The following is an 8,465-nucleotide window of genomic DNA, read 5'->3' as shown; positions in this document are numbered from 1 at the left end:
AGTTCATAAGAACAGAGTAACGCATTAGGCAAGATGACATGATGTAGAGGGATAAAATCAAGCAATATGATATAAACCCCATCTTTTTATCCTCGATGGCAACAATACGATACGTGACTTGCTGCCCTGCTGTCACTGGGAAAGGACACCACAAGATTGAACCCAAAGCTAAGCACTTCTCCCATTGCAGGACAGATCAATCTAGTAGGCCAAACTAAACCAATAATTCAGAGAGACTTGGAAAGATAACAAATCATACATATAAGAATTCAGAGAAGAACCAAATATTGTTCATAGATAATCTTGATCATAAACCCACAATTCATCGGATCTCGACAAACACACCGCAAAAAGAATTACATTGAATAGATCTCCAAGAAAATCGAGGAGAACTTTGTATTGGGATCCAAAGAGAGAGAAGAAGCCATCTAGCTAATAACTATGGACCCGAAGCTCTGTGGTAAACTATTCACACATCATCGGAGAGGCCATGGTGTTGATGTAGAAGCCCTTCGTGATTGATTCCCCCTCCGGCGGAGCGCCGGAAAAGGCTCCAAGATGGGATCTCACAGGTACAGAAGGTTGCAGCGGTGGAAATAGGGTTTCGTGGTGCTCTCAGATGTTTTCGGGGTATATGAGAATATATAGGCGAAGTAGGTCGGTGGAGCCACGAGGGGCCCACAAGGGTGGGGGCACGCGTACCCCCCTTGGGCGCGCCCTCCTGCCTCGTGGCCTCCTCGTTTCTTTCTTGACATCCACTCCAAGTCTCCTGGATTGCGTTTGTTCCAAAAATAACACTCCCGAAGGTTTCATTCCGTTTGGACTCCGTTTGATATATTCCTTTTCCGCGGAACACTGAAATAGGCAAAAAAAATAGCAATTTGCACTGAGCCTTGGGTTAATAGGTTAGTCCCAAAAATAATATAAAAGTGTATAATAAAGCCCATTAAACATCCAAAACAGATAATATAATAGCATGGAACAATCAAAAATTATAGATACATTGGAGACGCATCAGACAGCTTGCACGCCTCTCGGTCAGCTTGCGCACCGCACTGCGCTCGCACGCCTCCTGTTCAGTCAAGGTCAAGCAGATTGATACGTCTCCGTCATATCTATAATTTTTTATTGTTCCATGCCAATATTATACAACTTTCATATACTTTTGGGTACGTTTTATACTATTTTTGGGACTAACATATTGATCCAGTGACCAGTGCTAGTTCCTGTTTGTTGCATGTTTTTTTCAAGGAAAATCCATAACAAACGGAGTCCAAACGGGATAAAAACTTACGGAGATTTTTTTGGAATGTATGTGGTTTTTGGGAAGAAGAATCAACGCGAGACGATGCCCGAGGGGGCCACGAGGCAGGGGGCATGCCCCTGACCCACGTGGCCACCCGTAAGGCGGTTGGTGCCCTTCTTTCGCCACAAGAAAGCCAATATCCGGACACAAATCGTGTTAAAATTTCATCCCAATCGGAGTTACGGATCTCCGAAAATATAAGAAACAGTGAAAGGCCAGAATCTGGAACGCAGAAACAGAGAGACATATCCAATCTCGGAGGGGCTCTCGCCCCTCCGCCGCTATGGAGGCCATGGACCAGAGGGGAAACCCTTCTCGCATCTAGGGGGAAGTTCAAGGAAGAAGAAGAAGAAGGGAGGCTCTCTCCCCCTCTCTCCCGGTGGCAACGGAACGCCGCCAGGGCCATCATCGCGACAACGATCTACACCAACACCTCTGTCATCTTCACCAACATCTTCATCACCTTCCCCCCATCTATCTACAGCGGTCCACTCTCCTGCAACCCGCTGTACCCTCTACTTGAACATGGTTCTTTATGCTTCATTTTATTATCCAATGATGTGTTGCCATCCTATGATGTTTGGGTAGATTTTCGTTGTCCTATCGGTAATTGGTGAATTTCTATGATTGGTTTAATTTGCTTGTGGTTATGTTGCTGTCCTTTGGTGCCCATCATATGAGTGCGCGCGTGGATCACACCATAGGGTTAGTTGTATGTTGATAGGACTATGTATTGGAGGGCAAGAGTGACAGAAACTTCAACCTAGCATAGAAATTGATGCATACGGAATTGAAGGGGGACCAATATATCTTAATGCTATGGTTGGGTTTTACCTTAATGAACGTTAGTAGTTACGGATGCTTGCTAATAGTTCCAATCATAAGTGCATAAAATTCCAAGTCAGGGATGACATGCTAGCAGTGGCCTCTCCCACATAAAACTTGCTATCGGTCTAGTAAAGTAGTCAATTGTTTAGGGACAATTTCGCAACTCCTACCACCACTTTTCCACACTCGCTATACTAACATTATTGCTTGTTTACCTAAAACAGCCCCTAGTTTTTATTTACGTGCTCTTTATATTCTTGCAAACATATCCCACAACACCTACAAAGTACTTTTAGTTTCATACTTGTTCTAGGTAAAGCGAACGTCAAGCGAGCGTAGAGTTGTATCGGTGGTCGATAGAACTTGAGGGAATATTTGTTCTACCTTTAGCTCCTCGTTGGGTTCGACACTCTTACTTATCAAAACAGGCTACAATTGACCTATACTTGTGGGTTATCACAGCTATCCGCACGGCACCTCCTATATCCATTAAAACCAAGACATGTGGCGTCACGTGAATGGTTAACAGAACGCACACGGTTTGAATTATACAAACGTTTGAGATATTAAAGTGGCACTATTTTTTTCAAAATGTCTTTGTTGGCTGTTATTCGAGTGCACCTTCTCTCAAAATGGACACGAAAAATACCACAACATGTCGGGTGCCATTCCATGATAGCGCCAAGTTTCATGAATTTCAGACGAGTTTTGGATTTACTAGAATTTAAAAATAAAGTATCTCAACGTGCCTTGTTGTTCGAAATTCATTCCTATTTCTTGCATGGACCTAAGCATGCACCCAAGGACACAACTTTGATTTTTCAACCAATTTATCAATTCCCAGGTGAACTAAGCAAACCTTTATTTTCCTTTTTCTAATTATCAAGCATCAAGGTATTATATATATATATCCTCTTTTTAATCTGCAAATTATTTTTAATTTCCTTAACATCCAACATATTTCTAGAATTTTTTTGCCTCAGATAATCTACACAATACAGTCCATTCTTCAAGATACATTAGTAAAATTGTTATATCATAGTCTCAGAAAACAAAAAGAGGTATGGTCACACGCTCATCCCTTCTGCTTATATCACATAGTCATCATTCAACAATAATTTTTACAAGATGACATTCAACTCTTGGGTCTCACCCATGATGTACTTTCTCAATAGCTCTTTTATCAAGATGTTAGGATGATCGAACACACAAGACGACCGAAAAATGCAAGGCATGGAAGCAACTCTACCAAATTGCATCCAATATACGCCCGCGACGCCCAAACACCACAAAGAAACGTCCTACAAACTGAAGACACGACATCAACACCATCAACCTCAGGTAATATCCACATGCAATGCTTCACGTGTGTCAGCATTTGATCTCAGCTCAACCTTGCTTCTAATCTTCTATGTCAAAACTCTTCTAACCATGTTTTTCCATGCATACACACACTGCCATGACAGTAGTGTGAAAGCTACAAAAAGGGCAACACTATTGAACACATATTAATTTATAGTGCCATACCAGATAAACAATATTGATCTCCAGATGTTCTGTATGTGACACCCCCATTATAGTCTCTATATCTCCAAATGCACTTACATGTCTGCAGTGGCAAAACATTATTAAGAAAACTCTGTATGTCACTAACAAAACTAATTTTGTAGAGATGACAGTCCAACATACGTCAGCGCTAGCAGCTCACCACACAAAAAGAAAGAAAGATCAAGCTCTAAACTCAAGGAGCACAAAGAGGACAAGGACTATAGAGGGAAGAAGAAATACAAACACAGAGGTTCCTAAACAATTGAGAAAGGATAATGCTAAAGAAGTAAGAAGTTGAAGCGTACAAGAAGCGAAAGCAGCAAAATTAACATTAGAATCAATGTTGGAGACAACAACAGAACCACAACCTCAACAAGTGCTAATAGAAAGACATGGAAATTCGGAAGGCCAACATACAAATGCTAATATTGCAAATCATTGCTATGGTGTGAAGAACGATTAAATTCAACAAAGGAACTAAGACACCCTCTTTTGGAATATGCTGCAAACAGGGAAAAATCAATCTGCCACCACTAAGAGACCCTCCACCATACCTCAGAAACCTCTTAAGAAGTGAAGGGCTCGATTATAAGGTCATACAACTCAATGTTTCCATTCACATCGATGGGAGGAGTTGTGGACAAGGAAATAAACACTCGCAAAGAACTTTCTGCTTTTCGTTTGCGTGGACAGAACTACCACCACATCGGAAATCTTTTACCTAAAGGTACAGATAAACCTTGGTTCACACAGCTGTACATCTATAATAATGTAAATAAGGTGGCAAACAGGATAAGTGCGTCAAGATGCAACGATAATAAATCAACAGTGGACCCCAACAACGTCAAAGAACTGCAAATAATGCTCGACGACAATAACATCCTTGCAAAAACAAAGTAGGAATATATTTGCCTAAGCAAGCATTCTGCCATCGACAACTGTATGTGGCATTATCGAGAGTGACAAACAAGGAAGGATTGAATGTGTTGATCAATAATAAAGAGTGTCCAACTGAAGATGCCACAAAGAATATTGTTTTTAAAGAGATATTCTAATTTACAATATAGTTCATCAAGTCAACAAAACTAGAATTTTGCATAGGCAATGCATGTGCAATTACATAGAGTCGAAGAGAGTTGACGTGCCTCCTCCCCCCGTGACCCCCTCCCCCCTCCCCCCCGTGACCTCCTCCCCCCCGTGCGGCGGTGCCGTGCCGCACCGAGGCCTCCCTGTCGGGCCTCCCTCTCCTCCCCGCCGGGCATCCCTCTCCTCCAGCTGCCGCCACTGAGAGCATCGCAGGCTAAGCCTGCGGGTCGCAGCGGCGGCGGCGGCAATCTTCCTTGGCCGATGATCGAATCTGGGTGGCGGCGACCTACTCCAGCCGATTCAAGGGCGGTGGCGCAGGCCGGTGGCGATCAGGGTTGTCGTGTTGGCGGCAGCGATGAAGAGATCACGTCGGCGGCTATGGCGTCCAATCTGGATCCCTTTTGGATCTGGATGGTGGTTCCTCGAGCCGTCGTGCGCATCCTTTGTTCTGGCGCGGCAAGCGACCTCTGGACTAGGCACGCGACATGAGGACGTCGGGGGCTCCGGCCCTGGGCGTGGAGGTGGTGGCCATCTTCTTCACCGGAGGTGGTCGGCTAGATGGTTGTGGATTCTCGCATCTAGTCCCGGCGTAGAGTGGGGAGACGAGGCTGCCGGTGAAAACCGTGCTATGGCTCGAGTCATGGCGGGCGATGGCGGAGTTTTCGCATCGTTATCTTGTTGAAGACATCGCCTCTGCAGCTTCTGGCAACTTGCTTGCGCTGCTCTAGGTGAAAACCTAGATCCGGAGTTTTCGGATCGGACGATGGCGGTGCTATTGGCCTCGTTTTCCCTCATGGGGGCATCGTTTTCTGAGCAGCGGCTGGATGCAGGACCAGAGGACGGATTCTTTGGTGGAGCGGTGCGGCATCTCACTCATTGATGGCAGCGGGTCTCGGCGGCATGGCGCTGTGGTGACTCTGCGTCCGATGCGCGGAGATGGACTCGCGCAGGAGGGTGACGCGGTCTGGCGTCATGGTGGCGTCGACGGCAGCTAGACCAGGCAAGGTAGATGGATTGGTGGCAGGTGGCTGCGGCGGCCTCAGACTCGGCAGGCGTCCTGGTTGAGAAGTGCGCCGGACTGGTAGGTGACCCATACGCGACAGGCGTCCTGGTTGGGACCTCAGGTCTTAGATGCTAGGTTTGGCTGCGAGGTCTATTTGGTACTAGCCCTAGACTATCAGCATCCCTTCATCACTTGGATAGAGTAGCGACACTTTTGTTGTCTAGACGGTGGCTTCAGTCTTACTGTTGTATGACTTTGTATGGTCTTGTGTGAATAATTAATAAAGTGGCTGCATGCATCGTCCAGATGCAGAGGCCGGGGGTCCTCCTCCATTTCTTAAAAAAACATAGAGTCGAAGACAACCTAACCATATATATAAATATGTCTGATATTTCCAAAAAATATTACTTTTTTGTTAATTAGTTATTTATCACCCCTGAATATTTTGATCTCTCTTCTAACATCATTTTAAAAAGTTGAAGCATGGATATTTTTACATAGCTACGTACCTCCGTTTCAAAATATAAGCCTTTTTAGATATTTTAATACAGACTAAATACGGATGTATATAGATGTATTTTAGAGTGTAGATTCACTCATTTTGCTCCTTATGTATTCTGTACTGGAATCTTTAAAAAAGTTATATTTAGGAACGGAGGGAGTTTTAGAGTGTAGATTCACTCATTTTGCTTTTTTTTTGAAATATCCAGCACTTGCTGGTTTTCATTGATTTAGCAGGGAGAGAGGTTTACAAGGTTTGATCAAGTGATCAGGAGGCAGCTAAGAATACATGCAGCCACGTTAGGGTCTGGCTGAGGCACCCTAAAGCGTTTAGGTTTTAATCTCACGTTAGTTCCCCGAATGGGTGCTCTATGCATTTTGCTCCAGCTAATCTCCACAGCTCTAGGTCGCGTCGACAAGCCTCGACAATGTTCCTTGTGCTAGGGTTCTTGCCCCTGAAGATGGCCTCGTTTCGCTCCAACCAGATGTGCCAAGTGAGCATGGCGATCATCGTCTTGGTGCCCCTCTTATCCCCCTGGGCCGCATGGTCGACGATGGACTGAACGTGCTCTGTTGTGCTTGATAATGCCGGCCAGGTGCTGTGATCCAGGGTGCCGCATCCATGCCAGCCTGCGGCCGTGCGCTAGACCTGCAACGAGGTCGGGCACTCCCAGAAGAGGTGGACTGACGATTCCAAGCTTCTTTGGCAGAGCGGACAGAAATAGCAGTTCTCCCACCCTCTCCTTTGGAGTCGATCGTTGCACCAGAGGCGATCGTGGTGCAATAGCCAGAGGAACATTTTGATCTTTCCCGGGGCCCAAATCTTCCAGATCAGTGCGCGGAACTGGCACGTACTTCCATTGTCGAACTGAGCATTGTATGTCTCTTCGTTGTGTACTGCCCGGAGTTGCTCAGGGTCCAGCGGATGGTGTCCGGCCTCCCCTCAAGCGTGGTGATTCCAGCTCTTCTGATCTCTCTGGCTAGCTGCACAATCTGCGGCAGGATGCTGTTGAAGTCGTCGTGGTTTAGGTCTTGGATCCATCTGCCATCTTCCAGGGCGTCTCGAACACATCTGTTCTTTCTCCTTGAATGTGCGAAGATCGCCGGGAAAGCTTGCTTGAGTGGCCGTCCACTCAGCCATGAGCAAGCCCAGAAGGAGGCTGTGGCCCCGTCCCCGACGGTCACCACCGTGGCTGCTGTGAAGAGGCATCTGTCCTTGTCGTCGCAGGGGGTGCCCGTGCCAGCCCATGGCCTGTTGGGGTCTGTCCAGTTGAGCCAAAGCCACCGGAGGCGAAGGGCACGGGCAAACGTTGAGAGGTCGTGGATGCCCAGCCCGCCGCGGTCCTCCGGCGTGGTCACCATCTTCCAAGCAATATGTAGTCCTTATTGGAATCTCTAAAAAAAACTTATATTTAGGAACAGAGGGAGTACTATATTTGATCGTTCTAGAGAAAGTTCACAAATAAATTCCACCTAAATAGCGATTACTGATATCTCTGCACTAACACTCTCATCACTCTCACGAATAGTCTCTCAATAAAAATAGACATCAACATAGCCTCCTCAACCAAATAAATGTATGTGTATTCACGTATATAAATGTTAACGAATACAGACAAGACAATGAATTATTGAAAGATTACATGTGTTATAGGTAGTAGACGAAACAATGAAGTATTGAACACCTTTTGCTATACGGAACTTCACATAATTAATACAGATGTGTTGAAGAGACAAGCTAAATTGAAGAGACGATCTAAGTTGGGCAGAATGTCAACTGAAAAAAAGTTAATTCCCCAAAATAACGCAAGGTAAGCAAAAGGGCGGGGGGATATGAACAACTCTGACATAAATTGAGGCAAACCTTCGCTCGCTTGATCCTAAAAAAACTACATGCGCATATTGGTCACCTCTCTGCATTTGCCCTTCCCGGCTTCTGAGTAGTACCTCACCGGAGAACACTCTCTCCGTCTTGTGAGCATGAAAATTATGAGTAAGAAGAAACCATGAGAAGATAAAAAAAAAATAGAGAAAGGTCAGCAGACCATAAGCATCTCCTTATCTCCACCAGAAAAAATCTCCACGAGCTGCAGGTAGGGGATAACAGGAGACCACAAGCCGATTTCTCATGAAGAATCCAAAATCCACACAATTGCTGGATCCTAGCAGACTAAGCATCTGGGAAGGAAGGGG

General features: G+C 45.5%; 1 long non-coding RNA gene across 1 annotated transcript; it reads right to left on the bottom strand.

Annotated features, from left to right (window-relative positions):
* Positions 1-817: 817 nt before the first annotated feature.
* On the bottom strand, positions 818-8,195 carry LOC119276696. The gene is made up of 3 exons (XR_005136758.1): positions 8,137-8,195; positions 3,662-3,743; positions 818-855 (listed from the first exon to the last, which is right to left on the bottom strand). It is a non-coding gene; the product is annotated as an uncharacterized LOC119276696 (long non-coding RNA).
* Positions 8,196-8,465: the final 270 nt, after the last annotated feature.

Source organism: Triticum dicoccoides, chromosome 3B (genome assembly GCF_002162155.2).
Source record: "Triticum dicoccoides isolate Atlit2015 ecotype Zavitan chromosome 3B, WEW_v2.0, whole genome shotgun sequence".
Taxonomy (NCBI): Eukaryota; Viridiplantae; Streptophyta; class Magnoliopsida; order Poales; family Poaceae; genus Triticum; species Triticum dicoccoides.
Note: the sequence above shows the minus strand (reverse complement) of the source record. Positions and strands in the feature narration are given on the sequence as shown.